This window comes from Lepidothrix coronata, unplaced genomic scaffold (genome assembly GCF_001604755.1).
Source record: "Lepidothrix coronata isolate B3197 unplaced genomic scaffold, Lepidothrix_coronata-1.0 Scaffold72, whole genome shotgun sequence".
In the NCBI taxonomy this organism is placed as follows: domain Eukaryota; kingdom Metazoa; phylum Chordata; class Aves; order Passeriformes; family Pipridae; genus Lepidothrix; species Lepidothrix coronata.
In genome coordinates this window covers 239,375-261,297 of record NW_016690252.1, presented here as the reverse complement: position 1 = coordinate 261,297, position 21,923 = coordinate 239,375, and the positions used below count along the sequence as shown (strand labels likewise).

Sequence of the window (21,923 nt, the reverse complement as noted above, 5' to 3'; positions counted from 1 at the left end):
CAGGAGAGGACCGAGCCAGTGGCTGCCCAGAGTTCTGCCTTCCAGGCTACCAAATCAAGGACTTGGGCCTTTCCTGTCACCCATATGTATCTTCTGATTCCAGCTTCTTTTCCAAAGATGCGTGCTGCTGTTGGGGAAGGTGGGCAGGAGTTGTATGGTATCCCAGAGGGCCTCCATGGAACAAGAGAGAATGTGCTGCAGGAGGCATATCTACTCCCCAAGATTGCTCATAATGCTATTTTTTCCCTCCCTTTAACTACATACCTCAGAGCAAAGAGAAGTCCAGTCTGAGAGAAAGGCTGAATTGGCAATGCCTTTCTCATTCTTGTGCCTTTGTTTCTCTTCATGAATCCACTCTGGACCATATTACTGGGGTGACAGTATCGACCCCAGGTGTGCCTTAGGTCCAGCCACACAAACCCCAAATCCACAATCTTTGTAATACGTGTAATCTTGTAGCCTTTTGACTGTAATCCACTTTCTCAGGAGATGGCCAGTGCCCAAAGAGCCCCCTCATCCCACACCTGCGATCGGGAACTGCTGCAAGCTCAGAAAAACCCTTACTTGGTCAAGGGACAAGGAGCTGACACTCGTCAGCCTGCGCTGTTTTATCTGCATTGCAAATCTGCTCCTGTAAAAGATCATTGTCCTCAGAGCCCTCTCAAGTTTTGTAACTGGGCACCAGCCACTTAATTTAAAATAAAAGAGCAGAAGATGCCCAGACTCCCATATGGACCAAATAATAAAATCTGGCCCTGAGAAGCCCATGCCATGGTTAGGGCTCAGGTGAGCTGCCAGCTTCAGGTGTCTCCGCCACCATAACATAATCACCATGCATCTGGCTTGATGGTGATTACATAAGCAGTATTGAAAGCAGAAATGCTATTTCATGGCTAGCACCTGAAATAGCCTTTACTCCACTGGTGCTGTGTTTCAGTGTAAGGGATGAAGTTCCCTGGTGGCTCCCTCACCCTCCATGATGAGCAGTTCGGTCAAGATTCAGAGGAACTTAGTGAGGCCTTAAGAGCTGCTGCAGTGTTTCTCTGGTCTGCGCTGGCTCACATTTTATTTGGGAATGGGTTGTCTGTCAAACATGGGTGGCAGAGAGCTGAAAAGCCTACCAGTCTGACTACCAGCAGAGGGACCTAAAATGCACAGACGCAGCCAGAGTCATGGTGATCTTGAGGAAGTGGGATTTGCTCACTGTTTTGTTTCACCAGCTCCATGATCAGCAAGGTTACTGGGTGGAAGGCCAGCGTGGCAGCGTGAGAGTTTGTCCTGCCAGCACTGCTGAGCTGTCTAAATGCAGCTTTTTTTTTGTGCAGAGGACTAAGCAACTTGTGAGTTGGGATTTTTTTGGTTTGTTGGGGTTTTTTCAGCTCCTTCATACAATTTTAGACTCCTTTCTTGTTTTGAATTGATTTTTTTTTTGTGCAGGAATCCTCTGATATTTATGGGGAGCTCTCTGCCATGAGCTTCTGAGCTGTCAGGGGTGGCAACCTATGATGGCAACAGGCCAGCTATGCCCCCATTTCATCTGGTCTGCATGGAACACCTTGCTGCCTGTGGTCACAGTTTCAGCAGATTGTTTAAACTCTTAATAGAAGGTTTCATCTCCCTGGGTTTAACTGAGCACAGAAAAAGCCCCAGTCTGTTGCACCTGCTGCTCGGGGAGGCTTGTTGCAAACTGTGGTATTAAATTTCAGCATGGCCAGTGCAAAACTGGAGCTGAGACTGGATCTAGGCTTCAGTGTCCAGGAGCTGCTTGCTAGGGAGGGAGCAAATTCTAATCTGGTGATCTCCCCTGCAAGGAGACACCTAAGTAAAGTGAGAGTCTGCACTCTGGCTGAGGAAACCGCTGTGATAGTGAGTGCTTGTCGCCTCCCTCTGATTTACCATTCACTTTGCAGAGACAATCACAGCTTTCTGATGAGAATTATGTCTTTCATAGTCAGCCTCCCTAGGGTTAGAGGAAAAAGGAGAATTTGTGCAGATAAACAGACATCCCCATGATACCCAGACTGGTCTATGGTCTGAGAGTCCTATCAAAGCTGTTCCTAGCATGTGATGCAGCAGAATATATTGCAGACCAGCAGAGGCAGACCTTGTGTTGACAGAGCAAGGAAACTCTGACACTGTGCCTCTCTTCTCACATGGTTTACGTGCAAAGCACTCACCTCCTGGCTAAAAGGGGATTTGAAAATGTTGGATACGACATGCAGGGGATAATAAAGCTGTTGGTGAGCTTGCACCAGATACAATTATTTCTGTAGTTTGACACAATCAGCATTTGAAACACATCAGCTGGCAGTGATGTCTGTTCTACATCACTCCTGATTTTGTAATATAATTGTTTTTGGTTTTGTTTTTCTTTTTGTTTTTTTTTTTTTTAATAAAAAGAGAATATTGGGATGATAGATTCCCTGGCACTCTGTTAATTGATCTGAGCTGTTTATAACCAGAAGTGCATGGTAACTCCTGGACCTCATAAAGCGGAAGGATGGTCTGTGGGACGACGGATCTGAGAAGACAATGCTTTTTTCATCCGGTATCCTGATGCGGGAAACGCTCAAATTCCCAAAATTTTCCATCCTAGCTGGGATGTTTTAAGAGGAAACTTAAAGGAAACGTCAGACATCCTTAGGCGGAGGACACAGTGGGGGCGGGCAGCGTCGAGAGCCCGCCCCGTCAACCGGCTGTAAACAGCGGAGCGATGCGGGAGATCGGTAAGGGACGGCGGGGCGGGGGCGGGGGAATGGGGGCTTGTCCGTGGACGAGGGGTGGTCTGTATTTCTCCTGTGCGCAGTGCTCTGCTTGGTCCCCAGGAGAAGGTGAAACCTTGTGTCATCATCTCTGTGCGATGTCTAAAATCGATAATCTGTAGGTTTTTATGAAGCCCTCATTTTTATGATAGGTCAAAAAAATTTATTCCTGAAATAGGGTTTGGATTTTGTTTTCACTCCCTACCTTTTTATCCGCATGATTCCATCATATAAATATTTATAGTTTGAACATTGGTCTGCTGTTGTGCCTGTACTTGCCACTCCGCTGGGCTGCAGTTTAGGGATCGAGAATGATTATGATTTGATGGTGGTGAGGCTCTGGAATAGGTCGCCCAGAGAAGCTGTGGATGCCCCATCCCTGGAAATGTTCAAGGCCAGGCTGGATGGAGCTCTGAGCAACCTGGTATAGTGGAAGGTGTCCCTGCCCTTGGCAGGGGGTTTGGAACAAGATGATCTCTAAGATTCCTTCCAACCCAAATCATTCTGTGATTCTTTGATAGCCGGTGATAATATGGTTACACTGTATCAGAGGAAAGCTGAGAACATCTTCTCTCTCCCCTGGATCCACAGGATGACACAGAGCAACCTCTGCCCCTAATACTGTGGGGCATCAGGAGCTTTCAGGCAGACACCTCAAGGGTGTTTTCCATTGCTAACTGCAACACTCACATTCTTTCTATGCTGCCTGGTAGCTCTCCCTGAATCAGTATGCATCCATGCAACTCTTTCCCACTGTCCTGTAGCCTGGAAGTCATTATGCATGAGCAGCTCTTAGGAAATGGGAGGGCAGAGGAGCACTGCATTCCTTGCCCTGGGTTCTCCAAGTGGAGTGATCCTCAGCAAGGTCTTTTGGATGAAAGGAGACATCTTATTAGTGCCCCATGCGAATTACTAGCTGGAACAAAAATAGGAGCATAAAGATATATGTGGGCATAAGCACTGTATCCTGTAACCCCATCAGACCACTGATAAACTTCATCCTAAACCCAGCCATTCCAGCTGGAAAGCTTCCTGTTCTGATGGTTGATTTTTTCCCCCTCTAATTTTCAACCTAAATGTGTTCACAGTGCATTTATTCTCTTGTTGTCGTGCCAGCATTATCCTTTTGCTTCAGCAGTTTTGTTTGTCTCCTGTGATATATTTAGACAGCAATCCTATCCTCTCTCTGCCTACATTTGGCTAGGCTAAACAAGCCAGGTTCTTAAGTTTCTTCTTGTTTGATAGGTTTTCTGTTTCTCTCAGGGCCTTTCTGCACCTGTTTGTTTGAGTTTATAATTTTTAAATGCGGCTGACCAGATTTTTTTTTCCTTTTGCGTGATGCTTTGTTATCATGCCTGTACAATAGCTCTGGTATTTCACTGAATTGTCTAAGCTGCATTTGCTTTTCTTATGGCATCATCATCTCAGTGATCCCCAACACAGCTTCAGTGGTTATTTTTCCTAATTTTATTGTGAATATGCACAATTGTTAGCTAAATTGGGTTAGCTATGTAAATACCTCTCCTCTCTCACTGTCTCATGCCTGACAACATGGGGTGGAGCTGAAGTCATCACAGCATAAGTCTGCGCATGTTGATGCTTTAAACTGGTGCCTTGTCCTCAGGGGCAAGCTTTTTCCATGAGGGCTGGCAAGGGCTTTTTGCTGCATCTGCTTATGTGTTGGTTGATGTAACTATGCTGGAGTGAGGAGCTGTCATTTGTCCTGGTAATAAGTGGGGGGGGCTTGGGGGGGCTGAGTTCCCAGCCTCAGCTCCCAGACATCTCTGTCCCCATCCCTGTGATAGGGGTCTGTGCTGCTGCAGGGCTCATGTGATGGAGGGCTCAGCAGAAGGGCACAGAGCCCCGCAGCCTGGGCTTGACCTCTGAAGTGCTTCTGGCCATATCTGCAGCTCAGCTACTCCTTGGGTTTTCCAGAGCTAGTCTTCTGCAGCCCTACTTTTTGTAATTCACTTAGAAGGCAGAGGGTGTTTTTTCTCTTCCTGGCAATGTCGAGAAGCCACCTCTCTCTCTCCTGTTCCTCGCAGCTTGAAGGGAAGCGGTTTCCGTACCCCCTGTCTCTTTCTCCAGCCTGCCTCTCCAGCTGGGTGGAGCTGGCTGTACTGAGCTGTCAGCTCCTGCTTTTCCACACGGAGCTGAGCCCTCTGCCAGACTTTTCAGCTATAAATGGATCTGGCCTTTTCCAAACCACCCCCCTCCCCAACACCAGGAGATGTTGTGGGATGCAGGAGCTGGGCCAGGCTTCCTCTGAATTAGGAAAACATATGATCCAACCGCTGGCTTTTTGTAGATTCTCTGGAAGCATCGTGCCTGGCTTTGGGGGAGCTGTGTGTGCCCTGGTGAGGGCTGTGGTGCCGAGCTGATTGTGTGCACTGCTGTTCCCAGACCTGAGAGCAAAGCCGGGGCAGACCTGTAGGTGCTATCCCTGCGCATCAGCCCACAAACACAGCGCCATCTGATCTGAGTGCTGTGTCTCCAGGGAAGGCCAATGTTTTTGTTACTGGCCGCATCCTGCTTCCACATCCGAATTAGGCACTTAAAAGAAGCCTGGCTTTTTTACGTAATGAACAACCCCGCTTGCCTCCCCTAATTTTGGGATTTATGGCAGAGATCCTGAGATCTTTTAAGCTTTATTGCATTCTTCCTCCCCTGAGAGGCGGGGAGGTTCAGCACCTCCTCGTTCAACAGGGAGCCAGGGCCTGAAGTATGCACACCAAGGTGACTCAGGGAGTCAGTAGCTGCCCTGGATTTTAAACTGAAGTCTTTTGTGTCATCAAGTGCTACCTCCATCAGCCCTGCGGGCATCCAGGCCATTCATTCCATGAAGAGTACAGGTCTGTATTTAGAAAACTAATTTGTACTCTCATGTTGAAAAATTGCAGTCTGAAAGTCTGCTAGTTTGTGTGCTTCATAGAAGCTGCTGGGCAAGGTTCCAGTCTGGTGACCTTTTGCTGGCAGCAGTGGGTTTGCATCCTTTGGGCTTAGACAGCAACACCTAGAGCAGCTGCTTCAGAGGCTTCCTTGCCTCCTGGCAGTTGTCCCTCAGAAACCTTCAGGCTGTGGATAAGGATTCATAGAATATTCAGAAGGTGCAAGCCTGGTTTATGGCTGCACAGTATTCTGCCCGCAGTTCTGCTTCTGGTTCAGATTTTGCTGTGACAGCAGATGCTGTCTGACACATTTTCCTGTGCAGGATGCCTGGTATCCTCAGTTTTCTCTAGTCAGTGGCTTGGTTGTTTTGCCTTTTGGGTGGGTCTGTAGAGCTATTGACTGGGCAGTGTCATCGGGTGATACACAGGAATATATATTTTCTTTTTTTTAAGGTCAGCTGGAAGATGTAATATCCCAGACCAGGATATTACATAAGGGTTATGGTTCACTAAAACCTCATATCTGTCTTCCTTCTGGGATTGTGGGCAATATTTTGCATGAAGCAGGTGAGGGATAGATGAAGTGCTCCTTCACCCTTCCCCACTCCATCCCCGGGCTTTGAACTGGGAATATATAAAATGAAGATACTGTGTGTAGTTGTAGGTGCCTGATGCTTTTTCCTGTGGAAAGCTCTGCTGAAGCTGGGCCAGGCATTAGATCCTTCTGGTTTTACAGCTCAGCGTGCTTCAGGTTAAACTTGGTTGTGAGGAGGTTTTCTGCTTGTTGTGTCCCTCCCAGATATTCAGGGGGGCTGGCTACCCCAGTTCTCTCTGGATTTATGTAATCTGCATTCCATGGAACACTTAATTCCCAGTTAAATTCTTCACCAAGCCCTGGACACATAGCAGAGTTTTTAGAGGTTTGTTGGCTCTAGGTCTCTGTCCCTTTGATTCTGGAACATAAAGCCTGATTAAGGTTTTGGTACTGATACCTTCTGCTCATCTGAAGCCAATAGTTTCTCCTCCTCCTCATTCTTTTGTGTGCTTGCCTGGACTGGGAATCATGGTTTCCACAATTCACTTCCATTGTGCCTGGGGTCGGTGTTTGCTGAGCATCTTTGTAGTCCTTCAGCATTGCCCTGGACTCTGCACTTCCAACTGAGTCCTCCATGGAGCCGTGGAGGGACTGTCATCCAACAATGACAGGCTCTTTTAGGAATCCTTGGCAGAATGATGATGGCACTGAATCTTATTTACAATTAAAGCTTTATTTTCTTAACAGGTTCCTGGTGACCAGGAACCATAGAATGGTTTGGGTTGGAAAGGACCTAAAAGATTATCTAGTTTCAACCCCTCCGTGGTGGGCAGGAATGCCACCCAGTAGATCAGGTTGCTCAGGGCCCCATCAAGCCTGTTCTTGAACACATCCAGGGGACATCCAAAACTGCTCTTGGCTGCCTTCACAAGACGAAGTTCAAGTTAGCTGATTTCACAATGGCTAGTTCAAACTGCACCAGGATCCTCCTTGAATGCCAGGGCAAGACATTTGTTCAGACACACATCCGTCAGTGCAGATTTGGTGTGCTGCAAATCTCATCCCAGCAACAGGATGTGGAATGTGGCCATCCTGCTGCTGTTACGGTTGTGCTGCCATATACACAGCACTGAGACTGTGCCTGGCAAAGCTTTGGAGTACGTCTGCCTGTGCATGGCCTGTGTCAGCATGAGTTCAGCTGCACATCACGAGCATTAGAGCTCCACAGTCCACCGTGGGATATCCACTCAAACAGAGCATTCCTGGTCAGTGTGCTTGGAGCACGCCTTGTCAAATGCTATGCTTTACAGGGCATCAGGTACCTGCAGTGCCTGATCCTGCAGGGATCCCTGTGAAACACATGCTGTGAAACACATCTAGCTATGGTTTGGAAGATGTAGTGAAGACTTTAATTCTTCTGATGATTCTAAGGTAGTCAGGGTAGTTGGTTTGAAAACTGCCTGAAGAATTACAGGTGTATCTTGCAGAACTTTAGCATGATACAACAGAAAATGAGATTTCATGCTGATAAAATGCCACATATAACAGTGATTTGTGAACAGTTTCTCACTACCCACAACAAGCCCTTTGGAGTCACTGTGAATTATTATCTGTGCATATCAGCTCAATGTAGCTGTAGCCAAAAAAGGTAGAACTCACACTGAAAACAAAAAATGCTGGTCTGTATTCTTTTATAATAGGTATTCAGTCATGTTGTGCCTGTATCTTGAGTTCCACATACCAGCTGGTCACTCTGTCTCAAAAAGAGAGACATAGACCTGGACATGATAGAGAAAAGTGAAATGGGGATGATTAAGCTTCTGTAGGAAGAGAGATTAAACAAGGAAAAGTAGGTGACAGGGACAAAGAGTAAAGGCCTATAATGTAGTGTTCAGCAGGGAGAAGTTGAGTAAGGAATGACTTTAATAAACTTTGCTATTTCTCACAGCACAGAGGAAGCACATCCAGCAAAATTATTTATTATACTGGAGGTTAAGGAAGTCCTGTTTCAACACCGTTGATTTGTAGAACATGTTGCTACGAGATGGCATGAAGACTGAAAATACACACAGATTCCAAAAGGAACCAGACACCTCAATGGCAGAGATGTGTTTCAGTGTCTGTGAAATGTGATGGTCAGTGTGCGACCTCCAGCTCCAGAAGTTCCTGATTGTTGCAGGCTGGAAGAATGTGTTTTTAGGAGAAATCACTCCATACTCTGTGATTTGTATATGCCAATGCCAAAATGTTGGGAGTAGGGCACTAGATCAGAAGAATTCTTGGAGTAACCCAATAGGGTGGTTCTGGTTACCAGAACGTGCTGAAGCGGTGGGGCGAAAATGAACTGATTTGGTTTTGAGCACTTCTGGTCTGATGGCTCTCCTGTGGGAGTTGCACACAGGTCACCACAGATTTTCTTATCACTTTTATTAGCAAATCTGGGAGGACTGTCAGGAGAAGGGGACTGATGTAGGCGTTGCCCACTGGCTCACAGGGTGTGCCAGTCCAATGATTACTGCTCTGCCAGGCAGGCGAGATGCCTGGCATTAGTTATCCAATCCTGTCTTTGTTTCCCCTTGAATTCTGATTAGGATATGATTTATGTCCTGATGGAACAAAATCTGGACTCTTAGAGCCTCTTATTCACATGACTGTGGGTGGTGGTGTTATCCATCTAAATGTCTCATCCTACGGAAAGGGGAAAGAGCAGGCTATTGCAAATTCTATTGTGAATTCCTTTATCCTTTCCAAGTCCTGTGTTGCAATTTCCTTCACAGTCTAAATAGCAAAATGTCTCCAGTGTCCCTGCACTGAGAACTGTGAAAGTCTGGAACTGCACAACTTTGAAGAGTCTTGTTTGCTCATAATGGAATGCCTTCGATACTCATTTTAGGAGCAGTAGTAGGAGCCACTGTTATTTGCTGCTAATCCTTTTGAAAACTCACCAGATCAATGCTTCTGGATTCTTTGAGTTTTCTTTTGTGGAAACTGGCTGAGGCTATAGCAAAAGCAGAAAGCAGTAATGGGCATATGATTTTTGTCTGCCATTCAGCTTGCTTCAGGGGGATTCTTCACTGCTTAAGCCTGAATGTGGTATCATAGTGAAATTTTGGGAACACTAGACTTAGAATCATAATTTTGCTTCTGCCTTGTTCCTTGAACCCCAAACTCCACACTCAGAAGCATTAGAATGTTTGTGCCTCTTTTGAGGGGATGGATGAAGGGTTTAAAGCCCATTCCCCTCTCCCTGCAGAGAAGAAAAACGTCTCTTGGCAGCGTCAGGCTGTTTTTAAACGAGACAAATGCCCATGGTGCCTGTCTGCCAGAGCCCCCAGACCCTACACCGCGTCCCTTTTTAGCCCACTTCTCCACGCATCTATATCTGGCTACAATTCCTTGCTCTGGGAACGTGACCTCATCGTTGTTTTGGTATTTCCAGTGATTCAGCCTGGTCCGGGGCAGGGAGGAGTCATTCCTGGTGCAGGCTGACGGGTGTTTGTGCGTTTCTGGAATTCCAGAGCAGTGCAGCCTCAGCCCTTCCGCTGCTTTGACAGCTCAGCTGAGGCCGGGCTGGTGCACCGCATTCCTGCCTGGCAGATGGTCTGGGCGCAGCTGGTAGAGGGACTACCTGCTTTCGGGGGTAGTGGGGATCCCTGTCTTTGTAGCGTATCTGCTGTGGTGAGGGTGAAGAAATCTGCGAGCAGTAGTTTGTGTGTCGAGGAAAACCACAAGGAGTCTCCACTTTATGGGTGGTAACAGAGTCCCGCAGAATGCTTGTTCCTGTTTATGGGCTGCCAGCACCCCATGACGAAGTTAACTTTGCAACATCTGCAGCAGCTTGGTAAGTGTTGTGGCCCTTGTTTTGCAGGGGATGCGGGGTGGGGGGGAACTGAGGCACTGAGTAGGGAAGTGGCCTGCTTGAGGTTTACACATCTGAGCTGGAGGTTCCCCCGTCCTGACAGAACAGACCACACTTGCTTCAGAACCACATGAACTCCATGTTCTTTGTCACTGGTTTCACCCAGAGGTCACCTGTGTGAGCTATATGCCTGTCTGACACAGGGCTTAGAGGCAGTGCCTGCTGTGGTACGAAATGTCCCGAAACAGCTCCTTCTCAGCCTCCCCCTAAGGTCTTTCAAGGCTTGTTTGATGGGCACTGATTAAAAGCTACAAACCCTCTCTGATGCTGGTTCCAGTTGTAGTGCAGCAGAGGCAAAGCCCCCAAACCCTTTGACACTTTGCTGCTTTGCTGACCTAGTTCCTATCCCCCGTCTTTCAGATTTGGTGTAAATCCAACTGCAACACAGCTTGTAAATTACCCCCGAAATGGCAGGGGAAAAGAATCCTAGCAGTAGGTGTCAAAGACACTGAAATCGGGAGAGAGGGTAAGTCTCAAACATCTGGGGCCGATGAACGCGGGGAGAGGACCTGGACAACGGGAATGGGCTCCTGCACCATGAGCTGATCTGACAGATGGATGGAGCAAAGCTCCAGTCAGCCTTTCTCCCTGGTGTGGTGGGCTGCTGTGGCATTTGCACTAGAGAAAATGTGAGGCTGGGGCTGTCCCAAGTGGGGCTGGAGCTGTCCCAGTTGGGGCGCAGGATGGAAAATTGGACAGGTTTGCATTTCTGCTATGCAAAATACTGCGTATGGAGCTGTAGGAGCTGCTGAAGAGTGTGGAATTGGGGGGGGGGGTCTCCCCTTGCTCCTGGTCACTTCTTCCCAGGCTTCCCCTGGCAGGCAGCTGCCCTCCCAGCCCGCTGTCCGAGTGGGCAGGCAGTGGAGCCATCCCGCACAGCCCCGCCACGCTCTCTGTGCCTGCTGTAAATGGCTCTCTGTAACACGAGCTGCATTTCTGCCATAGCCCTCTCCAGAGCGCATCTGTATTTACACTGGGGCTTTCATTAGCAATCTGGCCCTTGCGCTGCCAGCAGCCCGCAGCCCTCGCTCCTCTCTCCTGCCCACACGCGCTGTGGGTGAGACCCTGGCACCGCTGTGCCGGAGGAGGGGCAGGTGGCTGGCAGCAGGAGGAATTCCTCAGCCGGCTCCTGTCTGGAAGAAGTGCCTTGTCATGTTGCCTGTTGCCCGCCATCCTGCATCAACAGGGGTGCTGCCGGCAGACACTCCCTGCAGCACGGCTCGCTGATCCCTGAGCCGGCACGGGGACAAGCTGGTTTTGCTCTGGATTATCGCTGGTTCTGCATGCTGTATTCTTCCTGCTGCTCTCATGCCATTGCTGCTGCGCTCGGCTTCCAGCTGCGATGAGCTGAGCCCGCGTCCTGCGGAGATTGTATCTAGCAAGGTAGGAGCCGATCCCTTCTATTTGTTCTGCTGAAAGTAATGTGGCCAGTCCTGCCCCTGCCTGGAGAGCATGTGTTAATTAGTGGGTTTGTATTGCATTGTTCTGTAGCTCTGATGAACAGTCAGTATGTTGCTCAGACTGTAGCCTCTCTTGCAGGGAAAGAAAATGCATATATACATTTTATTTTTATCTACACACTGGAGGAATGAAACTTTGGGTCCTTTTCTGCTCCAGAATGGGGTCCTCTCTTCTGTAACTTCTCTGTTCTCATCCAGCATCCTGTGCATGTTCTCCAGGTCATGTCACCTGCTTCTGCGGGAGATGTGAAAGTAGAGTGCAGTCTGATGTGTCTTGGGAGACAGTGGCAGGGAGGAGAAATTCAAGGAAGACAAAAATCAAGGAAGTTCAATAGGCTCAGAAATGGCTTAAGAGAAGTTATTTTTAATCCAGAAAATTAGACAGGGGAAGAGGCTTCCTTTCCCTAGATAGTCTCAAAAGGGTGATTTGGTTTTGTTTTGTTTTGTTTTGTTTTGTTTTTCCTTCAGTTCCTTAGGGCACACTGTTTTGGTATGGAAAGGCCTGAGGCTGCTGCTGTCCCTAGGGATGAAGGACTGTTAGTCTTGTGGGTCTGGTGCCTTCTTTCTAGTGAGCCTTGCTGGCATTTAAAGTTTCACCTGACCCCACAACTGCACACCTTTGCCTGTGCTGTATAGGAGAAAAGAGGTGACGACTGAGAAACCCTACCCCTTCTGGATTTCCCCACAGTAGCCAAGGAGAGATAAAATAGGAGGGCATTAGCATTTTCTGTGTTTAGGCACAACTGTTCCCTTTTTAGTCCACGGCAGCTGGGATGTGCTCACAGCCATCCATCTTCCCCAAGCTTACTGTACCTGGGCTTCCCTCCCATATGGATGAGAGTCTGTCTCCTCAGCAGGATAGCAGGCCTCCTGCAGGTGATTGCTCACTTCTGAGCACCAGCCCAAACAACAAACTATGTTTTAGGGCCCCCCTAGGTCCCTGTGAAGAGGATAAGGGGGTGCTCTAGCTTTGCTTCCTTAGCATATCCTGCTGTGCTGCCAGTGGGTGTATAAATAGTGCCCACAGTGTACTATTTTGGTGACAAGCTCTTCCCAGGATTCATCCAAAGAGTTATGTGAGCAAGTGTTAAAAATAACACCAAGCCCTGCCCAAGTGCTGGCATCATTTCAGCCAAAGTGTTGGGAATCTTCCATGGAGAGCAGCCTTGGACCCTTGGGGTGGGGGGGGGAGGGCAAGGGGCAGCAGAGGGGGTCCAGCAGGGCTTCCTGTGTTTTCCTCTTCTTACTGGTCCTGCTGACCACAGGGGACTGTGACCCTCAGGTTCTCCAGGTGTGCTGATATCAAGAAGGTGTGAGGCTTTCACTTCTGATTAGGTTATTTGCCACTGGGCTTTCCCTGTGTGTTTCTGAGTATTATTGCTATGTCTAATGTGAGGTACAGGAAATTCCCAGAGGGGTTAAAGCTGAGCTTTAATCTAGCCTGCTGCCAGGTCCCTGCTGGTGGCCAGAGCTAGCTGCTTCACTAGAAGGTCTTGGACTGTAGCAGTGGCTTATGTAGGCATTCTGGTCCTGGGTTAGGTTTATCCTGAGGACCTGTACCTGGAGATCAGTTTAAGTGTATAAGAAGGCATATTAAATCTGTGAGTTGCATTATGGCCATAGATCTGGATTCTTTTTATCCATATAAACACAAAAGTTACTCCAAAATTCTGCCCTTTTTGTGGTGTGGTCAGTGCCTAGAACTGAAAGCTGGATCACACAGCAGAGATATCTGGGGAGGAACCGTGCTCCTTGAGCTGTGCAGCCAGTGCAGGATGCACCATCCCACGGAAAGGCTGGAGCTGTGGTTTGTTTCCCTCAGGCTGGGTTTTGCCTGTTGTTGATCATGTCCTACACTAGGTAGGCAGTTTGGCTGCTCTCGTGCTGCTGCAGTATCAGCCCATGCTGTGTGCTGGAAAACAGGAGACCTTACTGGAAAGCAGCAGACCTCACTGAGTCCTTGTCCTCAGTGTCTGGAGCCCAGAGCACACAAAATGCTTCAAAAAGTGCTTATGGAGGGGCTCATGCTCAAAGAAACCTCATCTGAAGAAAGAGATAGTCCCTTTGCAGCTGGATGATGTGGCTCCACTCTTGCCTGGTCTCACACGGGATGTAGAAGTGGGAGTGGAGCACCGATTGGTTACACAGCTTAATACATGAAACCTCACACATGGGAGAAGAAACAAGGGGTCACCTGCTTGTAAATTTAGGGGCAATGCTGGGGCTTCCCTGTTTTCTCTGAGTTGAAAGCAGCTGTATCATGGACAGGGGAGACCACACTTCCCGTTCAGATCCTGGAGTTCAGGACTGCAGCATTAATCCCCCTCTACAGCTTCTTGGCCTCCATGTTTGCATCCGCAGATGCATCAGTTCTAGTTTCTGGCTTTGTAGAGGAAGAGCCAGATGCTTATGGCTGGACTCAGTGATCTTAGAAGAGATCTTTTCCAGTCTAAATGATTCTGTGATTCTGCAATCCTTGAGTGCTTTCAGAAGGGCTGGATTTATTTTAAGCTGATAACAGAAGGTTGCTGTGAAAGCAGCAGGCATACAAAAATTGCTGAAAAGGTCACAAGTGCATGCTTCACCTCCTCTGATTCGGGATTACTAATTCTGGCAGATGTTCCCAGGGATGGAGAGCAGGTCCTGTTAGAGCATCATGACCAAGCGTTTTCTCTGGCTGTTGCACTGAGAATGAGTGAGAGCAGAGCAGATGCTCGGCTTCTGGCTTGGACTGTTCTGTCTCCAATTCTCCATCCTCCTCCCCATCTCACCATTTAGCTGGTCTTTTCCGTGCTGTGTGAGAGGCACAGGCTGGGTGTATGCACAGTCTGGAGTGCTTTCTTAAGCGTGAATTGAAAACAGAGGCTTCAGAATTGTCCAGAGATGGAAGTACATCATGGAGATGAAAAGCATGTTTCTGTTTTTCCAGGAACATGCTCTGAGCAATCAGTCCTTCATCAGGGGCTTCCTGCTCCTCAGTTCTTGTGTTCCTTCCTGCTCCTCTCCCATGTCCAACCAACAGAGGAGCTCTCTGAGTCGCCATTGTGGCTGCTTGTTAATAGGCCTGAGCCAAGGCTCTATCGTCATATATTACAGAGTTCCTGAGGGCTCTTTCAGGGCTCTTTCCACCCTGGCTTGCTCTTGTTCCTCTGACTGGAATGTTTCTGGAGTGTGTGGACACGCCTTTGTTTGTTGTCCTTTAGCACCTCTTTGCTGGATGTTTCTCGATAGTCTTCTAATAGTTCTTCTATCTAGAATAGTCTTCAAGGCTATTCTCTAATAGTCTCTGTGGTGCCAGAGCTACACACCACAGATTCCAGGAGTTCCTGAAGTGCCTAAATGTCTCCATGGGGAACCCTGTAGAGCAGTGTGCCCCTGCTCTTTCATCTGCCTCACACGAGGCTGAGCCCTATTTCAGTCTGTCCGACACAATCCAAGCTTGGCAGGTTTGTCAGCCATCTCCTGTGACCTGCTTTGCCTTCGTGTCCTGCCTCAATCGCTGCTGCCTGGGCTTTGCCTCTGCCAGCTTTTATTTTCTATTTTAAAGAACAGGACAGGATTTCCTCCCACACACGGATCCCCTTTATCCCTGTAGCATTTCCATCACTGTGGGTCTTTCTCCAGCCTGAGCGAAATCATTGGCCAAAGCCAACAGGCAGGTATTCCTCATTTCTGGCTCTGTGTGCCTACCTGCCCGTAGGATGGCTGCCTGTTGGCTGAACGTGACTTTTGGAGGAGGTAGACTTTGCACAACTGGCCACACAGCAAGTAGGAGCTGCGAGTTAAATCTCTTTGTGCCGATTAAACATACACCAGTAAGCACATACAGCCACAAGGTTGCTTAATCACGGGCTGGCCTGATATGGAGACCTTGAGTAGAGGTGACTGATGATCCATGACAGCTTGCTGTCTTAGATGGGAAGAGGTTAGTAATAACAAGAGAGAAATTTGGAAGGGCTCTCAACTGTGACCAAGGATCATCTCTGACAATACCAAATTCATGAGAAAAAGGTCTTTCCAACGCGGTGGGTGAAAGGAGGATGAAGCCACTGGCTGAAAGCTCGTGCTAAGCATGTTCTGTTTAGGGAAAAAGTACATCTGGAGTATGTTTTTAACAGCCAGGTGGATTAGTTACTAGATCAGCTGGCACACAATGCTTTTCCACTCTCAGCTGCACCTGTATGTTTGCTGTGTCTTTCCAGGAGCATGTTTGTGTTTCTCCAGGTATTCTGCCTCATGGAATAAATAGCTCTCAGTTTGTAATCCCTCATTAGAGGTTCCCTGCTTCTCTGAGTCAAACAGAGATCACACGACAGTAGGACCTCCAAAAGATATATAATAATCATATCTCCCTGACCCAGGCACAGTGGCCTTGGGCCATGCTATTCCTTGGATTTCTTCATTTAATCTCTAGAAGCTCCCAGCAAAAGGGACATTATCTGCTGCATTCTGCATCTTAGCAATCCAGTCCCACCTGTCGGTATCTCCTGGTGCCATGGGTTGACCAAGGCTCTAAGATGGGCATTTGTTTGGCAGCAAAGCTGGAGAAAGACAGTATTTCCAATGTCTGACAGTGAGGGCCTGTGAAAATTAGTAGGACTGCATGCCTCTAAATAAGTAAAGCAAAGAGCTTCCTGAGACATACAAGACCATGGAAAATTTTAAGGAAACCAGCCTTACCTTCTGACTGTTAATTTTTTTTTGGTGTAGTGGATGGCTAGTTTTATCTTTTATACTTGACGTCTAACTTAAGCTTCCCTGTCTGCCCCTTAGGGACACTCCTCTTGTTGTTGAGGAGGTGGAGAACAGCTTGTTCACTGGCTCTTGGCAGCAGCCTTTTATATGTTTTGAAATTGCTTTCATGTACCCCCTAGTTTTCCACAGAGAACCAACCCATTTGCTTTGCAATTTAGTCCTTTCTGTCCTTTTTTCCTTGTTGCCTTTGAGCTCTCGCCAGTTTGTCCATTTGGGATATATGTCCATGAGGCATGAGCCAGTGTTGGGCAGAGAGGAAGGATGACTCCAAGTCTTGCATATGACATGCCTGTGCACACAGCCCTACATATTGTTTGTCTGCTTCAAAGCAAAATGCCACTATTGCTCAAGCTCAACCTGTGATCTGCAGTAACCACAGATCCCTTCTGAATGAGCAGGTCATGCACCATGATTATGGGTGGGGATGTGCAGTCTGTGCTTTGTGAGATGTCATGGTAATGGCTATAATTTATGTCAATCTGCTGTTTGTGTGTATACCTTATCCCTTCAGCTAACAGTATTGGTACTGTAGACAGCATAGGTGAAGAGTAAAAGACAACTATTCCATCTGAGAGCCAGCAGGTTAATATATAAGTGGTGGACAGAGTATCAACAAGTTTTCAATGGTCCTGTTCCCTTTCCCCTTTGCAGCTTTTCTGGTGTCTACTGGGATGTGGGTGCTCAGGAGCCCAGGCAGTCTCTTGTTTAGCACTGGAGTTCTATGCTTGCCAATATTCTGCTATTGCACTGCTGGTGGTAGGTGGGTTTTGAGTGTATTTCAGCAGTCTCTTTTAATCACAGAGTGCTTTGCAGAAGCACAAGCTGCCGAGATATTGCTTTATTTGCCACCAAAACATAGTCAACTGGGGCAGGTAACACTGCAGAGCAGTACTGTGTGTCCAGTTGGGGTGGTAAGTGAAGAAACTTAGGGCAAAAATCAGTATAAACAACCATTATTAATATCATGTGTCTCTAATAAATCAGACAGTGGTTATTTGCTCTCTGGGCTTCATTGCAAAGTGAAGTGGGAATGTTTCAGAGCAGGGAGGTCTGCTGGGAACTCGCTTTGTGGCAAGTTGACAGATCTCCCTGCTTGACTTCTGTTGTTGCTCGGAACAGGGATGGCAGGAAGCTCTTTGGCATGTGCAGAGTGAGGTGAGTGTGGGTTTTCTGCTTGAATCATAGAGTCATTGAATGGTTTGGGTTGGAAGGGACCTTATAAATATCATATAGTTCCAACCCCCCTGCCATGGGCAGGGAAATACAGAGCAGTTTTCATACTTGCTGTTGCCTTGGGAAACAAACTGTTTATGACTCAGTCCTGAAACGAGAGGGCAGGATCTTTTTCCATTCTTGGATGTGGACTCTCATGCGTCCAACAGCGATGTTTTTCTTCTCCTCTGCTTGGCCTTTTCCTTGCTACATCCCTTCCACTGCAGTCCCTGTGAGCCTTGTGTGCCGTGCAGTCACCCTGACTTTGAGTCACCCTGGCTATGTCCCTGGAATGGGAAGGGAATGTCACTTCGGTGCACATCATGGGAACTAACCATAAGCAGTCACTTCCCTCAAGCAGTGTACACAGTGAACCATTTCAGGGCTGCAGATTCAGCTCAGCCCTGCAGCTTTTCAGCTGCTTAGTTGGAAGTACATAACTCTTATTTGAGGTCAGAATACAAACCGGTGAATGCAGCAGAACTGTGGCTGCCGAATTCACCAGCTCCAATATAGTATGTAATGTGGCAACTTAAGGCTTTCCTCATGGCAGTGGGGAACTGTAAGTTATGGTGAAACCAGTCATTTAGGTAAATTGTGCTGCGGGGACAGCACTGGTCCCATTTTGAAAACTAATAGAAGTGAAGCCAGTAACACCTTAATATCCACTGTTACCATGGCTGCTTAGAGCAATCGTTTACCAGATTAAAAGGCATATATATTTTATTTTTTAATAATATCCTCTCTGCTTCTTTTACCAAGGCTTTGACTGGTGAGAGTTTATGTTCCCACTCAGTGTAGCATCAATATCTGAGTGAGTACTTGAAGAAACAGGGTTGCTCTTAGAGCTACTTAAAACACTCTGAAACCTCAGGCTGGATCAATTATGTTGAGGCCTTGCTTTAATTCAAGATTTTCTGTACCTCTTTAAGAGCTTGGTTTATCAGATTGAAGCTGAGCCTTCAGACATGATTGAGGAGCTGCTCTTCTGTTCGTGTCCTCATTTCCCTCTGCTATAGAAACATTCAGCTATTTCTTTGTGCTCTTGCTTGGGCAGTACTAAGTATTAGGAGTAAAAGATGGGTGCTAAGAGTTGGGTTGTGGGGTCATTTCTCCCTTTCCCATAGAATTTTGAGTGATTCACATCTCCCTGTTGCCCCAGTCTCCTGCGTGTAAAATGTCGATAGCAGCACTTTTCCTTGAAAAAGACTATAAACATACTGGAATCTGGGGCTGGAAGGGACTGGAGACAGACAGCTGGTTGTGGGCAGGATTTGGTTTTCCCATAGATGTCTCAGTAGTGTAGAGGTATGTGGAACTCAGCCCAGCCCTGGGGGGATCCGTGCCAGCACTAGCCCTATCTGGCAGTTATGACTTTTTATGGAGCTTGTGAGGGCCTCTGTTCCTGGTCAGTGAAGCATCAGTTGCCAGCAATGGGAAGGATTTCACCTCAGTACTGGAAGCTGAAAATCCACATAGTGATTGGAATGACCTTGCTCAGTATGATTTTTCTAGAAATGGTTGCAGGTGTAGAGCAAGGAGGGGGAGCAGGGAAAGCATGCATCATATTATCCTAATTCTTTTTTTTCCAGGGGATTTGCTAATATATTATCTGTTTACTAACCTGAAATGAATCTCTCAGGTGCTTCTCCTACCTACCCTTGGATCCATGTGTATTTCTTCCATACATAGTACCCTTTGAGAACTAAGAAGCAGTAAGCAGACTGGAGTAAGATAACAGGAAAGTTGAAAGAGGAACTACTGGTCTGAAGGGAAGTTGTTAGTGGAGATAAGCCTTCAAATGGAAGCTATTCAATACATCAGATAATGCTCTGAGCATTTGTGGTGGTTTGGGCTAGGCCTTCCTTAGTGACCAGTTTGTAACCAAGGAAGGGTCCAGATTTACCCAGTATTCCCTATGATTTTTACGTAAGCTGGACTATAAGAAGAAAGGAGGAGAGGCCTTCGCTCTCTTTCCTTCCGGCGGCTTGGAGGTGCAGGTTCCCTGCTGTTGTGTCTGCCGTGTTGGGGAGCGAGGCCTGGTTAGGCCTTGCCGACCTTGGGAGACAGCATTATAAAGTCAGACTTCACTAGTGATGTTTCCTAAAGACACAAAGCTAGGAAGCGTTGTCAGAGGCAGTTCAGTGTTATTCAGCAGGAAAAGCTGGGATGTCCTTGAGGAATAATACAAATGGGAGCTGGATGGTTCAGAATTGCATGGCTATGTGCGTGCAAAATGAGCGAAAAGTTCAGCTCCGTCCAGGAGCTCACTGGGGAAAGTGGGAAAGATGGTGGGAGGGGAGACTCAGGGGCTTAAAGTGACGTGCAGGATAACTGCGAGCGACTAGCGTGATGCAGCCATGAAAAAGATAAATGTCATCCAGTGTGACACGTTGGACAAAACATTGGTAGCAGAGATGGGGAAATTTTAGCATATTAAGGCATGGGAGACCTTGTCAGGAAGACTGTGTACATTTCCAGTCACTTGCTGAAGGCTGTGTGCAAACTTTGTCTGGTCCAGAGAAGGAATATGGGTATGATCAAAGAAACAGAGAGCCTGCCTAATGTGAAATGATTAGAGAACGCAGATGATGTAACTTTAAACACGGACTGGGATAAATGCTGATGATAAAGCTCATTTTTGGAACATGAGTGGATAGGGGTGAGCTGTGCATGGATAAAGATAAGCTGTAAACTCAGAGAATGTTCTTAAACATCAGAGGGAGGAATTTGGGGAATTAATTCTCTTAGAAGACAGCAAGCAACAGGAAATGTCCAAGTTTTTTTTTTAAAAACAGCAACAACTTTCTTTTTTGAAGCCATTTTCTCTTTTGAAGGTGTGACTCCTGCTCTGGGTTGCTAACCCTGAAGAAATCAGTGCTGCTGTTCTGGGCAGTGGGCAGGACTCACTAGGACACAGGGTCATGATGAGGGGCTGGTGAATCCTAATGCTGTGAATGTGTTTGCAACCAGCATAACCCCAGAGACTCTTGTGCTTCTGTCCTGAGATCCCCTTGGAAGGCAGGTTCAGTGGGGATCGGTTAGTGACACCCCTGGGGAAATGTGAGGGCTGAGGGCAGGTATTTCCACTATGCTAACATGTGTTTTTATCAATCTGCGTGGATTTTTGACCGTTTGTTCAAAGGCCCGTGTATTTGTTCCCACTGAATAGAAAAAATGTCAAGCACATGCCGATAACGATCAGCCTGTATTGATCTCTCTGTGTTAGAGAGATGTTGTTTGACCTTGAAGCACTGAGTTTGCAGGAATGGGAAATTGTTTTGATTTTTCTTCATGAGGAATTTTATAAAGTTTCATCATCTCCTCCTTTCCTGTTGGCTTCTGTACTCTGGTCCCCCTTGCTCTAGTTGTGCTCTTAGTTCAACTCTGACCAACATCTGTCTCTCTGACATTTCCAAAACAGCCTCAGTGGTGACGGATGGGGTTGCCATGTCTTGGCAATTTAGATTTCTGCCTTGAGCAACGAGTGAGCGAGGTGGGAAGGCACTGAGCTGCTTTCACCTTGCTCATGAGTAGTCCAGCACGTGGGAAAGAGTGAAGATGTCCCATGGCCATGCTGCAGGTGGGGTCATGATAGGCCAGAATCTATACCCTAGGCATGTTCCTGCTGTTGCACCTGCAGATAGCAATGCAGAGGTTATCTGCTGTGGTGGAGAGCTTGCTGTAACTCATACCACTTTCTGTTTGCTTAAGAGGAATGGACACACTGAAGGTAATGAGGGCTTGGTCAAAATACCCATCCTTTTGGAGGAGGGGGCAGGCAGCTCCCTTTGCTGGGCTGTAGCAGTGAGCTGGAGGCAGCAGCTGTGAGGGTGGTCAGAATTGTGACCCCCACCTCATGGTGATTAAAGACCTGTTCCAGCAGGGTGCTTGGTGTCAGAGCTACAGCCCAGGCAGCCGGCTGGGATCTGGGGCTGAGCTGTTTCCAGTTGACACATCGCTGGAGCAGCTTTGCAGCAAATAGGTGAGAGGCTGGGGCAGCTGGTGGATGATTTAGCTGCACAATTGCAGCAAAAGTGGAAAGGATGGGCATGTGCTGACCTCAGCAGCCAATTCCTGTATGGTATATAAAGGAAGAAGCCTGAGACCAAGACACAAATGTGTTGGGCTTTTTTCCACCTAGTTGATCTATTTGTGGCTAGTTGTTGTCAGCAAGTGCTCTGGGTACGCATACAGCTCATGTCCAGTGTAAGTGCAGCACCTGGGGCTCCCCTAAAGGGGTGAGTTTTGCTGCAGCCCATGACAGGGAGTAGGATGTTCTGCCTTATTGGAGTGCACAGTTGGAAGGTTGTGTTGTGCATTCATTTCTCAAAACCCTGGAGCAAGGGGTAAGGGGATGAGATGGCAAAAATTCTGCCTGATACTTGGGAT

At 47.5% G+C, this 21,923-nt stretch overlaps 1 protein-coding gene across 7 annotated transcripts in view; it reads left to right on the top strand.

Moving 5' to 3' along the window:
• The first annotated feature begins 2,496 nt into the window (after positions 1-2,496).
• RUSC2 (RUN and SH3 domain containing 2) overlaps positions 2,497-21,923 on the top strand; it is a 57,895-nt gene continuing 38,468 nt past the window's right edge. For 3 of the 7 annotated variants that reach the window (XM_017819044.1, XM_017819049.1, XM_017819047.1), the window contains exon 1: positions 11,133-11,487. The gene's annotated coding sequence lies outside the window, so the exon portion shown is untranslated. Of the gene's footprint in view, positions 2,727-9,653; positions 10,027-11,131; positions 11,488-21,923 lie in introns of those variants that run through there. The other 4 variants (XM_017819046.1, XM_017819045.1, XM_017819051.1 and 1 more) reach the window with 4 other exon arrangements.